The 22075-nt window shown below is 39.5% G+C and overlaps 1 protein-coding gene across 5 annotated transcripts in view; it reads right to left on the bottom strand.

The window, feature by feature from the left end:
• CNTN5 (contactin 5) overlaps positions 1-22075 on the bottom strand; it is a 968197-nt gene that overhangs the window by 691994 nt on the left and 254128 nt on the right. For 3 of the 5 annotated variants that reach the window (XM_080376469.1, XM_080376474.1, XM_080376475.1), the window contains exon 1: positions 8742-8869. The exons of 1 other annotated variant lie outside the window; for it this stretch is intronic. The gene's annotated coding sequence lies outside the window, so the exon portion shown is untranslated. Of the gene's footprint in view, positions 1-8741; positions 8870-22075 lie in introns of those variants that run through there. One more of the 5 variants, XM_080376470.1, reaches the window with a different exon arrangement.

The raw sequence follows: 22075 nt of genomic DNA, 5'->3' as shown, positions 1-22075 counted from the left end.
AGAAGAGGAATAATTTATGTGGACTTTCCCCTTCTTCCCCCGCACTAGTACTGAGCAGAGAAAGGGGGGATTCAGCACTGCACAGTCCCACCGTTTCTATACTACCCAACCAGTGTTTACAGCCTCTCGGTGGAAAGCCTGGCTCTTAAGCTGTAGTTGACCTGTGCTTTCAGCTTTGGGTAAGTGTTTCTCTCTTAAGATTGTTAAATGCAGTGTGAATTTTATGTGAAAGTGCTTTTTTTCTCCTTTTTTCTTTCTTTTTGCTCAGCACCATGTAATTTGGCAGTCCTTGGAGTGCTAGGAAGTCTTTTTCATGTATCTCAAGCCAGAAGGACTCTGACTTTACCACGTTAACAACATACATTTATTTTCTGCCTTATTCACATGGCAATGGTAGTGATGAAATGTTGTGTTCTCAATACTTCCCTCACCTCCTCCTTCTTTGTCTGACAGCGGCAAGAAAATCCAAATACAGAAAAGGTAAATCAAACATAGAAATTAAGAAAACTAATATCATGCCAGCCAATATGTGGGAAAACCTCAGGTGATGAGGAAATCAAAATAAAATGGCAATACAATAGATTACACTAGAAAAAAAAAATAAAGTCACAAAACCCAGTAATGTTTTTACACACCAGTAACTAAAAAAAAAAAAAAAAACAAAATAAAAATTAGTAGAAAACAATAAAAATCTCCTGTGGTAGGACCTTCTGTCCACAGTCTGCCCAAAGTTTCTATTGACTGAGCTGTTGGACTGTTTCTCAAACAAGGAAAAAGGATTTCTTCCTATGTTTCTGAGGTGTCTTTAAGATGTGACATACAGTATAAAGAAGTAAAATAACACTGTGTCCAGTGTGCTTAATCCTGGAAGTTAGTTTTGTTTGGTTTTATTTTTATTTTCAAGTTTAGGAGTGGAGTTTTTCTCAGTCACTTCAACAAGATTAGGCCCAATAAAAAGTAAACCTTTGTATTTGCTTTGATTTGTTACCTCCTTACAATACTGTAATAAAACCAGAAATAATAACAAGAAGTCCAAAATCACTGCCTTGCATATAGCTGTTTACAGTCTGCTCCTTCCACTGACAAAAAATTCCAGATCTTACTATACCACCTACAGGTAGTTTTTAGAGAAATACTTGGGATCCCCTAAGCTGCTCAGTTACACTCCCATAGGTTGCAAAAAGCAAGCATGTCCGTTATAGTTTTTGGAGAGCTTTCTCATAAACCATGTTCTTTTAACTTTAAACCAGTCCCACAAAACAATCTGCTGTATTTTCTGAAAACTTAGACAACACAAGAAACTAGTATGCAGTTGTTAAAATAGACAATATTTTTAGTAAATAAAGTGTTCAACCGACCATACTTTCTTATATGCCAGCTTTTATTTGGTGCAGAATATCACATTATGAAGACCAAAAACTATGCCAGGTTCCTTTTTCTCTCATACAATATTCTTATTTACAGATCCTATAATCCCATATAATCATGCACACATTGTTTATAACTTCAACGTATTTTATAAGCTTTGAAAGAAATCCTTAGCAAATTCCTTTACATTCCTTTACAACTGGAATCACGCTGTTTCAAAAGAACTATTTTGGAAAGACTGACAGAGAAGGAATTATGATAGTCACTGGATATTTAATGAAAACTTACAGAGAAAACAGAAACTTTAAACAAGTAACTTCTGGTGGTAAAATGACCCTTAGTATTCCCGTATGCTCAATGCTTCTCGACTTGCTCAACCTTTATTTTCTAGAAAAGGGCTTTGCTTTTTGCAGGCTTGATCAATCAGTCTGTGTGTCTTGTTTCTACTTTACAGAAAACATGCAAGAATTTAATCCAAAATCAACTGAATTACGCTACTTTGATGCTGCATATTTTCTCCTAATGTTGATTAATATGCCCCTTGTACAAACATCCTCCTCCTACCTGATGCCTTCAGTAACATCTCAATTCGTTACCGATGACATTCAAATTTCCTCCAGAGATGCCTTGTGAAGTCACAAACACAGGATTATGCCCATCAGTGAATGACTTGGGCACAAAGTGATTGATAAAGCAAATAAATACTTAGATGTTAGCAATCAGTCAGTTGTGATATGCAAGGGGGGAGAAGTGCAAGACTGCAGACATTTCAGCTATATATCATGTTTTCTAAATTATCTCTTTGTGTGCCAATGGTCCTCTTAATAAATTATCCTTCCTTGTTATCTGATCTGTTCTACATTTTCAATTACACCTCTTCTCAAAACCATGTAACAGTCAGTCTTTCTCATCCTGAAGCTATTTCAGTGTCCAGCCTGCATTCCCAAAGTCCAGCCAGAGGAAATAATATACAACTGGTTTTGAGTTGAGAAGCACACACACATCAAAGAGATGTTACGACATCAGAGAAGTCATAGCTTTATTCTGATTCCCTGAGCTGAGTTTTATGTAAGCAATAATACATGACAGTGCATATGTTACTGTGGAGAAAGAACATTTTGAGCTCCTTGAATAGCACGAGACTGAGAAATCAAGAGTTTGTATCACCTCAGATGTGCAGAAGTCAAAACGAAACAAAGAATAATGCCACAGCAAAAGAGTGAGTCTATTATTTTGGTTTCTTTAACTCATGACAAAAACAAATCAGAAGTTCTAATAAGGAGAACTTATCTTCTAATAGAAACTCATGTGAAAGTCCATATATTTGTTTTTAATAAGATTTGATCTGCATGAGATTTTGGAAAGGTGAAGAATGAATTAATGTATAAAAGCGGTCTTAAAAGTACCCATTTCAGAAGTAAATGTGGACTGCTGGTACAGTCTTCAGATAAATTTGCAAGACACTTCATAGCCTGTATGTATGATCATTGCACAATTGCTTTTTTTTCTGGTGTGGGAGGTGATCTTGAAGAAATCTATACATGATCGTGGTATCATGGCTGTGAAAGAGAGATGTCTTCCCTGAGATGTAAGCATTTCAAAGGTCGCAAATATAGCAAAAAAGGAAGAGCTCTTGAGTTAAGCCATACATTCTTTGATTCAGGGACCATTTTGCATTTACAGCTCTACGTACAATCCAAACTTGATTTATGATTGTAGTCCCTAGTTGCTACCATGATGATAGTAATTATAAGGTTTATAATGGAGTCAGAGGGCCTTTCCAATAGAACAACAAATCTTCTGTGGCAATCAGAATTCTAATATAAATACTATTTAGTACGGACTTGTGATGTGAATTAGACAGTTGGGGCAAATGCATTGTAAAGTGGCATCAGCATTTTGTAAATATATGTAAATAGATGTACCTACAAGTTATGCCATAATAGAAAAATCAGCAATTTATAGATGCAATTGGTGAACTGTGCATCAAAGTAACTTAAATATTAGATAGAGAACTGTATCTGATTTTTCCCAGCTTTGAAAGTGTACATGTGCAACTTTAGATAGGAAGTTTAATATCATTAATTTGGTCCAGAAAGTGGGCTGTATAATATTCCAGGCAGTGAATGCTTGTGGAAAAGAAATTAGTAAGCATAGAAAAAATATACTGGATGGGATTTTAATTTGTCTATATGATGAGAAATTAAAATGCTTATTGGGAATACAACCATGTTTTTGTGTGCTAGGCATACTGAAATTCCTATATAAGAGCAAGACAGTTCCTGAAATGTCAGTATTTTCCAGCCTTTTCAGAATCTGTCTGTCTTGTCCCCCATCCAAGCCATTAGAAGAATAAATGTAAAGATAAATTAATAATCTGGATTACATCACAGTAATATAAAGCTGAATGACTCTGCCAGATCAACAGTGCTAAATGTCAAAAAAGTGTTCAGCACATCTAGAGTAATTTTTTTGAGTGACTATGCTACTTAACTTTTGGAAAATGTTCTCTGTGAGAATCGCCTCAGAAGAGGTAAAGTATATACTATGACTTTGTTGACTCATTTTCATGCAGTTTTGCTCATTACTTTCCAGGTCTATGTGGAGACCTGCAAACAACTGAGAGCAAATAGCATATGAAAGTCTGCGGAGTAAGCTAATGGGGATAACTGGTCATCTTTCAGAAAAAATAATGCTTGTGCAATTAAACAGACAATAATTAATCACCCCTTCAAAAGTAAATTTCTGTTAAGCTCTTTGCCCATTACTACTTAGTTTTGAGAGCACATTTTGGGGGAAGTTATTGCAACGAACACATCTTCTGAACGAACACATCTTTTTATGGATAAGCAAGACTTACAACTTTTCAATTTTAGTGCCTGAATGTCTTCTCAGAATAGTATTATGAAGAGGTTGTACTGTTAGATTAGCTTCTTCTGATACTATGACCACAAAGTCTTTTTCATTTACATGCCCATCTGCGTACTACTACTCTTGGCTAAATGCACTGCTGTAGCAGGTTGGTTACAACCTATAACAGGAATGTTACAGCCACAAGGCAATGTCCCTCACATACTCAAGGAAAACTATTAAACCAATAAAAATAAAATGGGGTTCATGAATTTTTGCAAAATTATTCTATTTAGTAAGGGAAGACACCCAAAAGACCGAGCTGATACTATGTCTATATCAATTACAAAGCCGTACATTTAGTCTTGATCAAAATGATTTGCAGGCTAGGAGTCCCATTGGATATATAGAAAATCTTAAACTTCTGGCTATAAAAAAGTGAGCATTTCTCACGCACAAGGAGGCTGGTGCCACACTCCCTGTATGTTGAATGGGAAGTTGCCATCCTTTACCCTTTCTCATTAACTGCAATGAACTACCTTCAACGTTTGTCTGGGTTTAGTTCCAGCAGCAGGAGGTTCTTCAAAGATACCATGTTTTAACACCATTTACAATAAAATCTTTAAGAGCGTACTGAAAAAAGAAACTCCCAAAAGACGTTTCTGATGGATGGAAAAAGTTTGATGCATTTTCTATTTCTAGGTATGGGAATGGAGAAGATTTATCAATTTTTCCTGAGACTGACATGTAAGTTTGGTCCTGAAGGAGGTGTAAAGAGGTGAACTATGATGTTGGTAACTACTACATGACAGCATGAATTACTCTGTCATTCTGACATAACCTCATGGCTCTGTAAGCTTAGGAGCTAGTCTGAGTGGATGACTACACGGAACAAGTATGGGCACGTGTGATCAAGAACATCAGCCGTAACATGGATGGTAATTCTAATATTTTACCATATTCATAGCATATAGAATCTGACACACAATCCCCTGTTATACATCCACTTGAACCCATAAAACTTGATTGGTGGCCTTTATGAAGTACAGTGAGAAAACATCCTGAGCTCCCTTTTAGAAAGCGGAATATAAGCAAAGATCTCATTTTCTTATGATCCATACACTTTGGGACATTTTCATAAATCAGCCATGAAATTTATTATAAAACCAAAGAGATTACATTTCCTTCTACTAACCAGAAAATGGTTTTGTTGCTTCCATTCCAGCTTGCAAAGACACAGAATCATCACTCATACCCAGTGTATGTGTGGGTATAAACACAGATATACATATGCATACATACATTACGAGGCTTTGAAATCTTAAATTTAAATAAAATCAAAAAGTATTTCTTTTATCAAGTTCTAACAATTCTCTAATTTTTCAAAAGGCACTGGCCCATAATGTAGTGTTATTGATCAGAACTGCTCAGAAGATAAAACTCTGTAGGGACTCCATCATGTCCGGACAGAGTAGTTTTTCCTTGTAAAGCGCAAAGTTGATAATACAGGGTGTAACAGACCCTGAAAAAAGCATCAGAGAGGCTACGCACAGAAAGAAGAAAATAAATTCTGTGGAAGATTTGCCAATATATTAGCAAGAAAATGTCTGTTTGACATTGATTCTTAGGAATTAAGAACACTGTACAAACTGTGGTGAATTTCAGTTTAGTATTTTAGAGTATGAGAAATTGTTCAAATGATTGAGGTGGTTCTGAAACTGAGAGAAAGTGCAATGCAGAAGCTGTTAGCAGGAGCATATGGAGGGAGCAGACCAACAGTGGCAAATTATGCAGTGAATTCAGAGAAACCAAGATCTGTTTTACAGGCTATATGCAGAAAGGCAAAATAATTCAGAACAGTTTGGGTTTTTTTTTCAATGCCACTGAACCAGTCACCTCAGATGGCTCAGTGCCAGCCCCCTGGCATATATATTCTTAATGTATAGTTTTCTATGATGCCTTTAGTAAAGACTTGCATCAATTACTTAAAATAAATATTCTTATCATTAACCTAATCAGAAAACTTTCAGTGTGATGACTCTGTTCAGTGGAACAGATTTTTCTGTATTGCTAGCAAATCAGATTTACTCTTTTTGAACATGCCAGCTTTACAACAAGCAAGAAAGAAAACTGCATCTCAGACTGTCACTTAAAGCCTCATACTTTTAACCTCCTCCTTTCATCCAGAGCTCTTTACCTTTACTGACACCCTCTGGTCCCTATCTCTAAGTCAGGTTGAATTCATTCCAGCAGTGCTTCCAAAATTTACGTTTCCAAATCAATATTTTGTGGAGCACAGAACCGGACATTTTCTGAAGCCCCCATACATCATAATCACTGATTCCCCAATAGTTTACCATGTCAGCAACTTATTCAGGGGACTCGAGCAAATTTGCCAGTCATGACCTTCCTGTATTGAATCTGTGCTGACAGTCCTCAAAGTTATGCATTTCTTAAAAGTTGTCCTTTATTATTTCGTAACAGCAGAGTTTTTAATCATACCTTTTATCTTAGGTGCTACGATATTTTCCTCCAGATCAGTTTTCAAAGCTGCTTTCTTTCAAATTTTCAGCTCTAATTCAGCCAGATTTTTTGTATTTTCTGTTTTCATTCTTAGTACATCTGCCCTTATTATAAAATGAAGATCCTTTCCCCTCACATTTTAACCTAGAACTCAAGAATTTGCCCTTCAGCTTCATATTGACCAACAAACCTAAAATCTACACTCTCAGTCTCCAGATGTAGCTATCTTCACACTCGTATTTATATCACACTCTGCTAGTTCTGACTTTTTGCATGGGCATCTCCTTGTAAGTATATGAAACAGAAAAACTGCATGTTGAATAGTACACTTAAAACTATTTAGCTATTAGCACCTTCAAGAATGCTTAACCCTTCATCCTCCTTTCTTTATACATTTGTTGCCTTCCAAGCCTTAGTCTTCTTAACCACATGTCTTAATCATTCACATAGTTAAAAGTATATAGCCACAGAGGACCACTGTACATGAAATATTCCTCAGTTATTATAGTTCATGCCTCAGTTTTCTGTCTTCCTTTCAGTATACCTCACACACCAAGCATCTTCCCTCCTAACAAGATAGATATTGAATGGGGTTTGGGTTTTTTGGCTTTTTTTACTTGAAATTTTGCAAATAAAGGCTATAGTAATTAAAGTCAATATATGAAAATACATTTTTACAAACTCTAATAGATATTTTGATAGCACTTTAAAGTAATGGCCCAATTATTGCTAATTCTTTTGATACCCGCTGTAATAATATTAATCACAATGAACTGATCTTGCATTAATATTGATTGCCATAAAGTACTTCTGAAGGAGTTCTACTATAACTCAGCAAGAATTAATTGCATTTTTAATAATTAGAAAATGTCATCCACATTTTAATTATCAGGAATCCCCCTTAGTTTTTGGCTAACAGTGAACATGTAATTTATTTGTGGTTTCAAACTTTAGGGTGTCATCCAAAGCTCACTGAAGACTAGGGTAATGCTGTGACTCAGAAGAATTTGGCATCGGGTCCTTCATTAAGAAATATTACTGAAAATGTTCCATTCAAGGAAAGTATTACTTTTAAATTAAAAAAAAAAATAACAAACTTTGCAAAAGCTTTATGTTAATTTTTTAAAATATTGCAACAGGGGAAACTTTATTCCTAAGTAGTCACATTACACTATGTTGTGTAACTTCTGTTTTATGAGGTTTCTGCTCAACCAGAATGAAACTAAACGTCTGAAGAAGCACAGATACAGTAATGGATGCAGAATTTTTTTCTGAGATAAAAACCTTTAAAACAGTTTCATGCTCTGCGTTACAGAAATAACTCTCAGTTCATCTTCTAGCTAGCTCATAGCCATTCCACTTAAGTCTTACCCACTGCCCTCACATCACAGAGGGAAAATCTGCGCATCTTCAGGTAATCCCATCTCCTCTGCCTGTCAGCAAAGGGGAACAGTCCAGGCACCACACTTTTCTAATTCCGGAGGTAATTGTTTATCCCAAAGCCAAGTACCATTCTGAACTTCATAGCAATACAACTTTTAGTGCATCACTATAAACTCAATACGCTAGGTTATTTTCTGTTTCACCCTCAAGCATTAGCACGGTAGCTCTCCCAAACATAAAAATTAGCACATTAAAACAGGCATTTTTTCTCCGGAGTACGTATTTGTTCTAAAAGCCTCGCATCAACTCTTCACAACTCATTCACTGCAGTAGTTTGCTAGCAAGTTAAACGACAGCAAACATATAGTAGATCACAGTAATTTCTGCTTCAACTTTTCCGCTCAATTACGACAATTTCAATGCAAGATTCAAAACAAAAAGCAAATCACATAAACCTGCTGCAGGAGCCCAAAAATGGGATCTCTCACCATTGCTGGCTCCACAGCGAACTGCTCACAGAGATGCCGCGATGGATATTACAACAAATAATCTGCACGCACTCCAAAGTCTAACCAGGGAAATCAGTGCCTGGCTGGGGGAACGGCAAAGGCACTTACCGCTGCTGTGGCACCGTCTCTCTCTCGCCCTGACTCTCAGTCTCTCTCTCCCATCCTCCTGACAGCCTCAAATATAGCAGTCCCTTATGGTGCCGAGCCTGTGGGGAGCAGAGGATTGCAGAGTTGGGTTTTTCCCCCTCCCTCTTTTTTTTTTTTTTTTTTTTCAAACGATCCAGCGGTAGCTCTCCAGACCCGACCGCCTCTCCTCCTCGCCCCGCTCACAGATGAAGAAACCCAGGTGAAGGCATCCGCGCCGGCGGCTCCCGCGAGCCCCTCCCGCCCCGCCGTGCCCCCTCCCGGAGGGGGGACCGAGGCACCTCCCCCGGCTGCTCCCGGGGGGGCGGCGGAGGCTCTGCCCGCCCCTGGCTGGACCTCTCTGTATGTATATATAACGTACAGATGTTGCCTATGTGTGTGCCATCTCACACCGCCGCCCGCGGCTCGCCCCTACCCCTAAGCGTACAAGGACTCCCCCCCGCCCTCCCCCCTTTCCTCCTCCCTCTCTTGCTCCTCGCCGCCTTCCTCCCCCATTTCCTCCTCCTCTCCACTGCTCTGCCCCGGAGCGTGAAGGCAAGAAGGCGAGTTGGCGAGCGCTCTCCCCTGGGCTGCTGCTCCGCTTTAACCCAAGCCCCCAGCCTTTCCCAGAAACCACTTTCTGCCCCCATCCTCCCCTTACCACCCCTTCCCCATCCGCCTGCCAGGTAGATGATGTTGTTTTGGTTGGGTTGGGTTTTTTTTTTTTTTTTTCTGAAACGTATTTTATTCCCTTCACAGCGGTGATGACCCGCCTTACCCCCGCGCACTGCAGCCGGGGCCAAGCGCCGGGAGCCGCGGAGGCTGCCCGCTCCGCACCGCACCGCACCGCACCGCACCGCACCGCACCGCACCCGCGCGATCTCCGCCTATATAGCACGGCTGCTGTAACTGAAACAACACCGGGGGCAGCAAGCCCAGGGCCAGCAGCTGCAACGCCGCGGCTCCGGCAGCCTCTTCCCTCCCTGTTCCCTTCCCCATCGCCCATCCGCTCTTATTGCGGCGCCCCGCCTCGCCCCATCTCCGGCGCTGCGCTACGCACTGCTGCGCCCTCCCCCGCCCCCGCGCAGCACCGCCCCCGCGGCCGCTGCGCGCCGGGCCCCGCGTAGGGCTGGCCGCGCTCCCGCCGCCGGCACCGCTCCTGCCGCTTCGCCTTTTTCGTGTTCCTCGGCCGCTTCGTACTCATCCATACGTCTAGTGCGCGCTCCCACTCTGTGCCTTTAATGGCTACCCTCAGGATCTAGGCTGATGTTAATCCTTTCCTTCTCTTTTTTATTTTTTTTTCTTTCCTGCAGCGATGAGAACTTTCAGATTTAACATTTAATACTTTTTTGCCCTTCAATACTTTTCTTTCCTTGCTTTTTTTTTCTTGCCTTCCTCAAGTAATTAGGTCTCTTTATTTAACTTATGCATTAGCTGAGTGACTGTTGTCTAGTTCCTGTTCGCCAAGATTTTTCTCTGCTTCAGTTACTCCATTTCAATGATTTAGGCTTTCTGAACCTGTATGATGTACAAATATATGTGTGTGCATTTTTCTTTATGAATTTGTCTTCGTATTTATTTTTTTCCCTATCCCAGGTATTTTCTGATTAATTTTTAGAAAATGTCCTTTATTTGTTTAAAATTCACAAGGAGGAAGAAATGTTTAATTTTGGAGTTTGCTGAGAGTGCTTACACAACTCAGTCTAGTCTTATATGAGTTTTTTTCTGTCTTTTGCTTGTCTTTTATACAGAAGCGTCTAGCATGATAACGTTATCAGTGATGAGTGACACAGCTGTATACACTTTTGTGGTCTTGTATACTATATGGAAGTCTGTCAGAGGATTTACAGCTCAATGTCACGTTGAATGAATTCTGTCCACTAATATCAGTGAGAATGAGCTGCAAAACCACCTTACTCTCAATTCCTTTTTTATTATTCTAAGACCGTAAATTTCTGCTCCATCACCATCTACCACTGTCTTAACTATCATAGTGAAAGACTGAGAATGAACCCACCGTTAGAAATGGACGTTGCATATGCTATCCCATACAACACAGAAGAAAATTGTCTCCACAGCTGTGGATGGGTCTGTAGGTGTTTTTTTGTTGGGCAAGTAATGTTGCAACTTGACATACCAAAGCTTCTCTTCATTGACTCAATTCACTGGAAATTATCATCCGGTCATTATTTTCAGTGTTACTAGGTTACAAGACAGCATTTAATCAGAAGCCAGGAATAGTGACTGCATTAATTCTGATCTTATGAATAAATTATGAGGCTCCATTTCTCAATATTTCCAAAGTGAATGTTAAAGCCAGAAGCATTTTTGCTAATAAATGTATTTTTTGCATACTGTAGTTATTTATGACAACAGTGAGAAATTACTTGTGAAGATGTGACTTTCATTGGTTAATTGTTTTTACAGGTAGAGATGTAATTAAAAGAAATGCAGACTTTTTTAAGTCATAAAGACTGGACATTATGGCCTTTATCTTCCCTTGTTAAGATTATAGATCAGGGTTATTGGTAAAGACTACTATGAGGCATACATGCCATACCTGTTGGGCTACATTATTTTTGCTTTTAGCTCACTTTTACATAGAGTTCTTGATGAGGTACACATTTATTTTGGATAGCAACATTTTATGTTTGCTTCCTTCTCTTTAACTTCACATCAACAGTATTTCTACAAAGACATATTTTTACCTTTTCCTTTAAGATAATCAGGAGTGGACTGTATATGTATGAGTACAAGTTTCTTTGGAAACAAAATGGCACACAGCTTTTAAACTTAAAATTTCATTCGATTGTGTGTATCCTTTGCAAGGTCAGTTCTGGTTTTACTCTGTCACTGTAAGATCATGAGCTGTTTTATGGCATATATTTTCAATGTTTAATACATAGACAGTGAATTATATTCATGGCTTTGTTACAGTATTATCACTGTTGTAGACTTTAAGTCAACCTATCTGCCTTTTGTGTATATGATCTAGTTGTCTAACCACCTCCATAGAAATGCCCAGTGGGCAAGCAAACAGATGCAGCACATCTGCAGTCTGAGTTGTTTCTGAGCTTTTCTCTTGTTTTGTACATCTTTCCTTTTTGTTCAGTCTCTCTTCTTTTAAGAAGAGCATATTGTATTCTTTCTCTTTGCCACATAGAAAGCTATCCGAGCAATACCATTATTATTGGGATATTTCACTGTTCTTTCTCATAAGCAAAAGAAAGACAGGAAGTGAATTTTGAGGGAAAACAACTGGCTGCGCCAATTTCTCCCTCACATCTGTGTCTGCCACAGCACTGGGGGTGTAGCTTTAAAGCACCAAGAGAGCTTCTCTTTCTCTTCCCCTCCCCATTTATAATGAGAAATTCCTTCAGGTACCTGAAGGACAGTATTTGACAAATCCTAGTTTTTGAAAGATATGCATTGGCCCTGTTCTAGTACATAACTGTATAATTTTAGTGGCAGCCACTATATTTTGTCCTCCCCTAGAACATCTGGATAGACTCATTCAGCTCCTCATGGCTGCATAATTAGAATTACGAGAAAAATTTGTAGGGGGATAAGCAGAATTATGTGTAAATGTGACACATAATTCTTCAGGCCTTCGGCAAACAGCAGAGAAGATTCAGAGCCTACCATACAAGCTTTCAGTTATAGCAGCTAATTAACAAACTGGAGACGTTAGCAATGGGAAGAAGTTGCTGCATAAAATAAACCAAAAAGACCAACCTCTGGGGACCTGAGTCTCCTAAATTTTCAGAACTGGCAGAGAGATGACAGCTGGTCCAACACAGAGACTGGGAGGAAGTTAATCTACTTGAAAAAGTTTAGAAGCAGCAGAATTAAGCATGTTCCATATCACAGTTCTATGTCATGCCACAATTGTCTTTTTGATTCTGCAAGAGAAACTTGTAAACTGAAGGCATTGTTTCATTGAAGCATGGTCTAAGTAAGAGAGGATGACAGAGCTGTACTGCACTTAATCAAGCACCTCAAGGATGTTACAGAATGTTACTACCGAAACAATGGTCATCAAAGAGCAAACTTTGTGGGGGACAGGCTGGGAGTTCCCTTGTCTCCCCAGAAGCCTCAGGGAAGTTGCAGGTGTGAATATCTTAGCTTTACACCAAACCCATTTGTATGCTTATTCTCCACTGCAAGTTACTGGCTTTGTGAGGAACTGGTCCAAAGGAAACCAGAAGAACAGGTTCTTAAAAGTCAGTTTCCTGGCTACTGACAGAAGCAGGATAAACTGACCAGCAGAGAGGGATCCTCTTACTTTTCTGTGCATGCATTGTGCAAGTGCAATATGGTTTTGAAGTTCAGAGGCAGAACAAAGATCAGAAGGGATTTGCAGATTCATATTCTCTCACGGCTTTCCTAACCTTGTGAGAGATATACCTGGAACATCTGTTATGAGATTCAATGCATTGCTTTTGATGCTGTGATACAACTGTACTAGTTAGTATGCTGGGAAAAGCAAAACCATAATTTTCCTCATTCCTTCCAGCTTGATCTTCACCATATGCACAGGAAGGGTCTAGTGTTCCCTGGAGACTGATTTTACCTTCTACAAACATTGAGCAAAGCTTCTACTGCACATGGGAGTAAAATGCACAAAGGGGTAAAGAGTGGAGAAAGAACAGATCTGTTTACCACTGCAGCCATCCCATGGTAATATGAGCTGTTTCTGATAGCGAACTAGTTAGGGCATGTGGTGAAGCATAACCCTCAAAGTAGAGAAAAACAAAAGGAAATTAGAGGTTCTGTGAGCACCACAGAATTTTAGAAGAACAACCTGTAATTATATCTGAATGTTTCAGCAGCAAAGAGAACCGGATAGCAACAAAGATAAATCCCCATACCTTCCTAACCCACATCTCAAAAGAGCCAAGAGCACGAAGGATGAAGACTGCCCTCCATTCAGTTACTGGATGGTCAGAATCCATGACTTTTGAATCCAGACAGGGGTAGATACTAAATTTAGGTTCTTAACTCATATTTCAATACCTAAATATAAGTGGCCTGATTTTTTCAAAGATTTTGAACAATTCCACATTCCTCTGATTTTTGTTTGTACTTTAAAAAAAAGAATAGATTCTTTTGCTTAAGTATCTAACAATGGTACACAGAATTCTGCCTTTATAGACCATTATATAGGGCATTACAGTCTACTTTAAAAAATATTTGAACATACCATTGTGCCTCCCAAAGATGGAGGATGCTGCAAAAGAAAGTAATTTCCCCGTGTCTTCCTGGTAATGAAGCAAAGGAGAAGCAGAATTCCCATAGCCCTAAGTGTGCAGTAACAAATGCTCTTTCCCCACCCCCAATGCCGAATTCAACAGAGATACATTAAAAGAGGAGGTTTGATAAGGGAAGCATACTTGTCAATGAAAACCTTCATAGGAGTATAGTATACCTGTAACTACACTAGAAGTGAATTAGACTTTTTATTACTTTTAATGAATGAGCCTTCAGTCCTAGGTGATTTTCCTGTTGAGGAAAATAAAAATCTGGAATTTATGACATAAGCAATTTATGTATCCCACAGTATATGCCATTATCTTTTGTTCCAGAGGATTTGTGAAATCTGTGAAGGAAGTACTAGGAAGACAAAGTTGCTGTAGTTTTCAGACACCCATTGCCTTCCGGAATAGTCACTTGAGCATTTCAGGGTCACTCTAAGAAAAAGGGGAATTCTGGAATATAACACAGTGTACAAGACAATGCAATAACTAATGTAATGAGTAAGTAAAGCTGGATAAAGTTATCCCCAAGAAACCTAGGTGACACTATTAGAAAGTCCTTATTTGGTGGTGTATAACTGAATTTGTTCACTCTCACTTGAAAACAAAACAACAAACAAACCGAACAAACCCTTTTCTAAATCCCATGAGGAAAACAGAAAAAGAATGGAAGGAGGGAAGAAAGAAGAATATATAAATCACTTCCTTGAGTCTGAGAAAATCTCAGATTATTCTGTTAATCTCAGTGTCCCAGAAGATTTTACCATTCTGCTTTGTTGAGTTCCCTATCGTCATGTTGTGCCATAGAAGAAAGTGTTTGACGGAGACTGTCTGAAACTGAGGGAGTTTGCAGTAGCTGCAATTAAAGTAGCACAAATCAACATCCCCTACTTTACTCACCTGCCTCCCCAAGGGGATTAGATTCAACATTTGACTTCCCTTTGATGTTTTATCCTTTATATGACAGTTTCCTAGGAATGGCAAATTTGGAACACCCTATATGAAAATAATACAAAAGAAAGCTAGAATGAGGTTATTTCTTCAAGTACAGCTGGAACAGCCTGCTTGACTCCAGTATTAACATGCTGAGTACCTGATAAATCTAGATATCTAAAGATGCCATTAATTTAATCAAATAAATTGATTTAATCTAATAATAAATTTTATTGATGGTGACTTAGCAGGTGAAAGCACAAACGAAAATGACTTTGAAACCTTTAAATGTTTTCTGAAGAAACTACAATTATCTGATGATCTTTCATCTTAAGAACTAAAAACTAAATAAATTGAATGGAGATCATAACATATCATTTCTAATATATATACATAGATTTCAGTGTAACCCACAGAACATTAATTATAGCACTTATTTCACAGCTGTTCTATGAAAGCTCAAATAAAATGTGTCTACAATTAAAACTGAATATATACTGACTTCATTAACTTAACAGCTGCACCAATAACCAATACCAAGGAACATACCCTACTTCGTTAATGTCTTGATACCATCTGCAACAATCAAAACTACTGGGTTTTAAAGCGGATGATGTCTTACTAGTATTGTGATCACAGCTACCACAATATGCTTACACACGCTACTAAAGTGAATTGATCTATTTCAAGGGAACTTCAAGGGTTATGTGCTGCAAGATAATTTCCTAAACACAAGTGTGTTTGCCACTAAGTCAGAAACAGAAATTCTTGGTGGCTTCTTTACAATTCTCATGTGCTCAGACATGAATTTCTTGTGTCCAGATAAACTAAAAGTTAACTTTGGAGGAAAAATGAGGGAGGAGTCTGAAGTAGCATAGGAAACTTTTATGCTAATGGTTACTTTTTAATGGTTTGACATTGCAGCTCTGTCACTTTAACCCATATTTCAAAGTGTAACTTCCAGCTTTAAAAAGAAAAAAAAACCCAACACCAAAACCCACACAAAAACCTCAAACATCCCACTGTAGAGAATCATAAAGATATTCAAGAAATGTACTAGATTTTTAAATCTCCTTCACAAACTCTCCTAACATCAAAGCAGTAACAGGTAACAAAAGGTTAAAAATCATACCCCAGCAAGGCATGATTCCATTAAATTTCTACAGTAGTGTGTCTTCAGTGGCAGGTTCTCCTCCAGGCCATGGTTTAGGGTGTGAACTTAATCCATTCTATCTGCTCCTCTGAGTTTTGACTAGACATGTCCTAGGTATTGCAGTCTGTCTGTCACTGCAAATGTTTGTTATATCCTTACACAGTTGGGCCCTCTCTCTGTAATTCTTCGAATTTCCAGCACAAATCCTACTTTTCTGTTATTACCTTTCCTGCCTCATTTACTCATTTCTGTTTTTTCACACTCTTCTTGTCTTTGGTTACAATTTATGACTTGTGTAGCTTTCACAGATCCAATTCCCTCGTTCCTTATGTTCCTCTTCCCAGAGTGCATTTCCTTGCTTATTAATTACAGGCCTTTCCCCATCTCTGGCCTTCTTACACCTCCTCTCTCAGGTTCCTTGTCTTAATCTGCTCCTTCCATCGACAGCTGTCGCTTGCCATGACCTCTGAAGGTCATCTAGTCCAACCCCCTGCTCAAGCAGGTTGCACAGGGTCATATCCAGGCAGGTTTTGAATGTTTTCAGAGAAGGAGACTCCCCAGCCTCTCTGGGCAGCCTGTTCCAGTCAGAGCACCCTCCTTCAGGTGGAAATTACTGTGTTTTGCAGTTTGTGACTCCTGCCTCTTGTCCTGTCACTGGGCACCACTGAAAAGAGCCTGGCCCTGTTGTCCTGACACTCACCCTTAAGGTATTTGTAGACATCGATAAGATCCCCTCTCAGTCTTCTCCAGGCTAACCAGGCCCGGTTCTCTCAGACTTCCCTCATAAGGGAGATACTTCAGTCCAAAAACTCATCTCTGTAGTCTCCGCTGGTCCCTCCCCAGTAGCTCCCTGTCTCTCTTGAACTGGGGAGCCCAGAACTGGAAACAGCACTCCAGGTGCACCCTCACTAGGGCAGAGCAGAGGGGTGGATCACCTCCCTTGACTTGCTGGCCACACTTCTCTTAATGCTCCCCAGGATCCCACTGGCCTTCTGGGCCACACGGGCACACTGCTGGCTCATGGGCAACTTGCTGCCCACCAGCATTCCCAGGTCCTTCTCTGCAGAGCTGCCTTCCAGCAGGTCAGCCCCTTGCATGTACTGGTGCGTGGGGCTGTTCCTCCCCAGGTACAGGACCTTACACTTGCCTTTGTTGATCTTCATTAGGTTCCTCTCCACCCAACTCTCCAGCCTGTCCATTTTTCAGGGGTTTCCGGCACGGAAAAGTGCAGTTTTATTACTGGGATGGAAATAGACACACCTGTAGTTTGAAAACAAATTCTGCTAGAAAGTCAAGCTCCTGTTGTAAAGTGTTCTTAAAGTAACTAATGAATTTGTTATACTTCAATATCAGTGAAAGGGTATTTTTCCATTAGCTTTTGTTCAGAAATGGCTGAATCATTTTTGCTAAATTAAAAAAAAAAAAAAATATTAATCATCTTCCTGACAGACACCCAGTGGAGAAAACTGCAATCCCAATGTAAAGTTTTGGCAATGTTAAAAGAAGCTTCAGTCAGTATCTTCTAATGAGAAGTATCAAGCAAGAATAACTCCAAAGACACTACCAGCTCCATCTATAATAAAATCTTTTTGTATTAAATTATCAGCTATGTTATTAGCATTGAAAGTGAATATTAAGCATCTGTCTATTTTCCTTTCAAAGTCTTAACATAAAGGATATATGGACTTTTAAAAAGTTGTCTTGTCTTAGTCCTTTTGTAAAAGATGTGACAGCTGGATAATGGTTTTAATTTTTTTCATGCACCAGGAATGGCTGCCCAGCTGGATGGATAGCTGCTGTGCTGCTTGTCCCTGGAGGCTAGTGGCTGGCAGGTGGCATTCTCTGAAGAGAACTCCAGGTCTCCAGGGGCAATAGAAATGCCCGGGGAGAGAAGAGTGTGGAAAGTTTTATTTGTCTCTCCAAGTCAGATGGGGAGGGAGGGACAGAGAGACAGAGACTGACAGCTAGCGTAGAGAGAGCGTGCAGCGAGAGAGCAAGCTCACACAGGGGCCTCAGGGACAGAGAAAGCCGCTTTTACAGCCGGCGGGGGATTTGTTGTTGAAAGGCAGCACTCCGTAGGGTCAAAACAAGAAATGGGGAGGTGGTGGTGGTTGCTTAATTTTGTTCTCAGTTTTCTTTATTTTAAAAAGGCTGTTTAATAGTTGACTTTTCCATGACAACCCGCTTTTGATCTTCAGAGTACGTTGGTAGTTACTGAGGAGACCGGTTCACCTCAGAGCTCTTATCCTAAAAGTTGGACCTTAAAAGATTTATTATAAAAAAAAAAAAAAAAAAAAAAAGATACTTTTACTCCGTACTGAACTGCCACCGAAATGCGGGCCTCCCCCGCCCCGCAGCCCGCAGCAGCCCGCAGCGGCGGGCACTGCGCGCACTGCTCGGTGCGGCGCCGGGCGCACGGGCGGTCGTTCCAACCCACGCGCATGCCCAGCTGTTTCGCGGGTCCCAGTTCGTGTTGCACAGCGATACATAGCATTGCATTTATCGGAATGTTTCGCATACGCATGAGTCTTCCCGTCTGGGCAGTTATGCCTGCGGGTGGTCGTCGCGACGACCTGAGGATGGTCGTTATCCCCTCTTCACTCTTCTTCATCCCGTTGTTTGCCCCTGAATCCCCCTAAACTCTTGCGCATAGCCCTGCCCGCGCTCCTGCCCGAGCCCCAGAACCGACTTGCCCTGCCGCCTTTGTTGCAGACCCCCTCTGGCCATTATCTGTTCTTTGTTTCCCGAGACTGACTTCTTTGATTAGAAGTCCTTTCAGCCATCAATTTTAACGACTGGAGATGGTGGGTACTTGACCAGATGGTTGGTACTTTGTGCACATCCTTGTTTAACTAAATCAGAGTCTGGTAACTGAGGAGTTCAGGCAACAGAACCGCTTCGGAACGAGCAAGGCAAAGAATGCGTTAATGCGTTAAGTATTTAGTAGGATTTCAGTTACTGTTCTGAAACATCAGTCAATTACCGTAAAGCACCTTTACCGCAGGAAAGATTGGAAATAGTGTTATAAAACCACCTAAAAATCTGTTCTATAGAACTTGTATTAGCATAGAATTAAGGTTTTCACAAATACATTGCTGATTTTAATTGAACAGACTGAAAGCAAAACTGTTTACATGTGAAAGACATTTTGGCAGATGTATAGCTAAATTAGTGAAATTTAAAGTGTGATGACAAAATGCGAGACTTTTTTTTAGCATACTAATAGCATAATTTAAAAGCAGAAGCAATTTGTTAAGAATTAAATTGCATGCTCTGCACGTGCAGTAAAAATGTTTTGTGCCCCTCAAAAGGTTTTATTTTCTTAGGGAGAGTATACATGCTAATTGAATAATAAACTTAGAAGTAGCATTTTCCAAAGCATTTTCATCTGTTGTCTGTATAACAGCTCCAGAACACTGATAGACTAATTCTGCTCATATTAGGTACATAATGCATGTTACATAAACAGCATAATTATGTTTTTACTGTACTTCATCGATTTTAACATGCACTTTAAATGTCATGATACTATGAGAAGCAGCTGTAAAAAATGCCATCTTGCTGCTTGGTATTTGTGCTATGACTTCCATAGCAGTTTTGAAAGTCTGAAGGAGTGTTAACTGCCACTATTGCCATCTCAGGATGGTGTGTGAATATCTCTGTACCTGACGCATCCTCCTCCTCCACCAGTGCCAATTATAACAGAGATGGTCTCCAGGGATCGCTGACAATTTCCTTGATGATGCGTGAGAGCTGCCGTTGCCTACTTAGAATGACTCTGCAACACTGACAGTCACTAAAAGGTTTGTGTCTTGGCTGTTAAATGTACTTAATAAGGGCATGCCATTTTCTGTCATCTCTTCTACCTTGACAATAGCCATATTTTCACCATATGTCCATTCACAACAACTTTCTGAGTGTCAGTGTGACCGAAGGTTCATGGTTCCAACAGCAGGTCCACGTTGTCCCTTTATATCCGCGTATGTGTAACAGCAGCAGTGAAATGTATAGGATTGCTAATTGTGTTTGCTATGTGCATGCTAGGAATTAAATGACATTGATCAGGATTACTAACGTGTCAATAAAAAGCAAACCTGCGGTAGACAGTGAGGAATTAGTCACACCTAATACTTTTAGTTCTTCTTTAAATAGCAGTGCTGAATCTAGTTTGATTATATTGTGAAATCAATCATAATAAATGCAGTCTGGAATACGTATAATATCACTAGTGATTCAAATGGGGAAGGGGTTGATTTTACGCATATACATTCGGTTTTGCACAGTACCTAAAACTTTTATGGATAATTTCCTCCAGAACCTGCAAAGAAGAATATTAATACTTCTGAAATTAGGTAAGGTATAATAGAAATCACCCAACTACACAGCCATGGCTGATGCACCTGTCAAGGAACTTCTCAGAATTTCCTTAGTGTCAAAGGTGACTCACATTCATTTTGTTAGCTTTTAAACAAGGCCTCTAATCCTTTTATAAATAATTGGGTAAAATTCAGGTATACTGTCAAACATTTATGCTTACTGTATGGGAAAAGGAATATTTCTTTGTGTATTGATATCCTTATATCAGTGTTGGTCACGACAACATAGTCTTAAAAGGATTAAAACAAGAGGAACTGCAGGTTTCTGGGATAGCTTTAATTCCCCAAATTCCATGAACCACCTCCTCCAATTTCTGTGGTTTTATACAGGGAGAAAGCTGAAATTACACTCTGAAACTGCTGCACATTTCAAGTCTCTATAAAATCTCAATGACTGATCAGTCGTATCTCTAATGTCTTGTAGTTAAAGCAACGAACCAGTTTTCAGGAGATCTGGATTAGATTTCTTGCCCTGCTATGAGCCCCTTGGATGGCCCCGGACCAGCGATTTGTTTTTTCAGTTCTTACTTATCCTAACTTTACCAGAATATAGAGTAAATTTTCTGAGCTGGAAGACTATGTAGTAATAATTCCTCTTATGTATTCATAGGAGTGTTTAATGTAATGGTCTGATTTGGGGTATTAGGGATAGAGTGTCTAGATGTCTGTTTCATGTATGGGGTATTTTTAACTTACTTTCATGATGAGTTGCAGGTTTCTTTGTTAGTTGATACCTAGGAATAATGCTTTAGCTCTGGAAATAACCATAAGATTAATTTAATAAAATAAACAGATCAGAATATGTTTGTTTTGAATTCTATTTAATTAACATGAATGTTAATTAAAATTCATTGCTGCTGATAATAACATTATTAACATGTATACAGTGTACAGTTAACAGAAACAGAAGTAGAGGCAATTAGTGGAATTAGATGTTTTTTTCTACTGAGAAAGAATATCCCGAATGGTAATTGCTTATATTCATGCATTCTCTGCAGATATTACTAATAGCATCATTAAATCAATATAACACTACTTTAGAAACATTAAATGCATTTAGTGAGTGGGGACTTGACAGGGACTCTACTATTTTTTTTAAATTGTGTATGGCTGTCAATAGTGTTGGGTATTTTGGGGTGGCAATCACAACCTGACTTTGTGTTTTGCATCACAGAAAGTAAATTAATGTATGTGGAAGTCTGTTGCTGCCACGTTATTGCTTCTCAGGTGCTTTTGAAGCATTTGTTATCTGTTAAGTGACAACTGTGTAAGTATGGACGTTCATATAAATGTCCTCACCTCTTTTCTCAGAAATTTAATTTTGGCACCACTTGAACTATTGTGCGCATTTATTTTACCATGTTTGGTATCTTGAGTGGGTGCGAGAAACTTTGGTAAGAATAGGTAAGGGCCGGGGAGGGGGGAAACTTTCTGTTTTCCAGAAGATCCAGTGCAGCCAGCAATAAATGAAATTAATTTTATAGCCCTTCTCTGCCCCTTTCTGTATTGGAGGAGAAGCGAGGGACTTTGGCAGCTGTGAATGCTCCTAAGGTGCCTTGTTTTCACCCTGTTGTGTACAGTGGGGGACTGTGTAACCCATAG

The sequence above is a fragment of the Falco punctatus genome (assembly GCF_963210335.1).
Source record: "Falco punctatus genome assembly, chromosome: 2".
NCBI classification, from domain to species: domain Eukaryota; kingdom Metazoa; phylum Chordata; class Aves; order Falconiformes; family Falconidae; genus Falco; species Falco punctatus.
The sequence above is the reverse complement of the archived record's forward strand: the minus strand, read 5'-3'. Positions and strand labels throughout refer to the sequence as shown.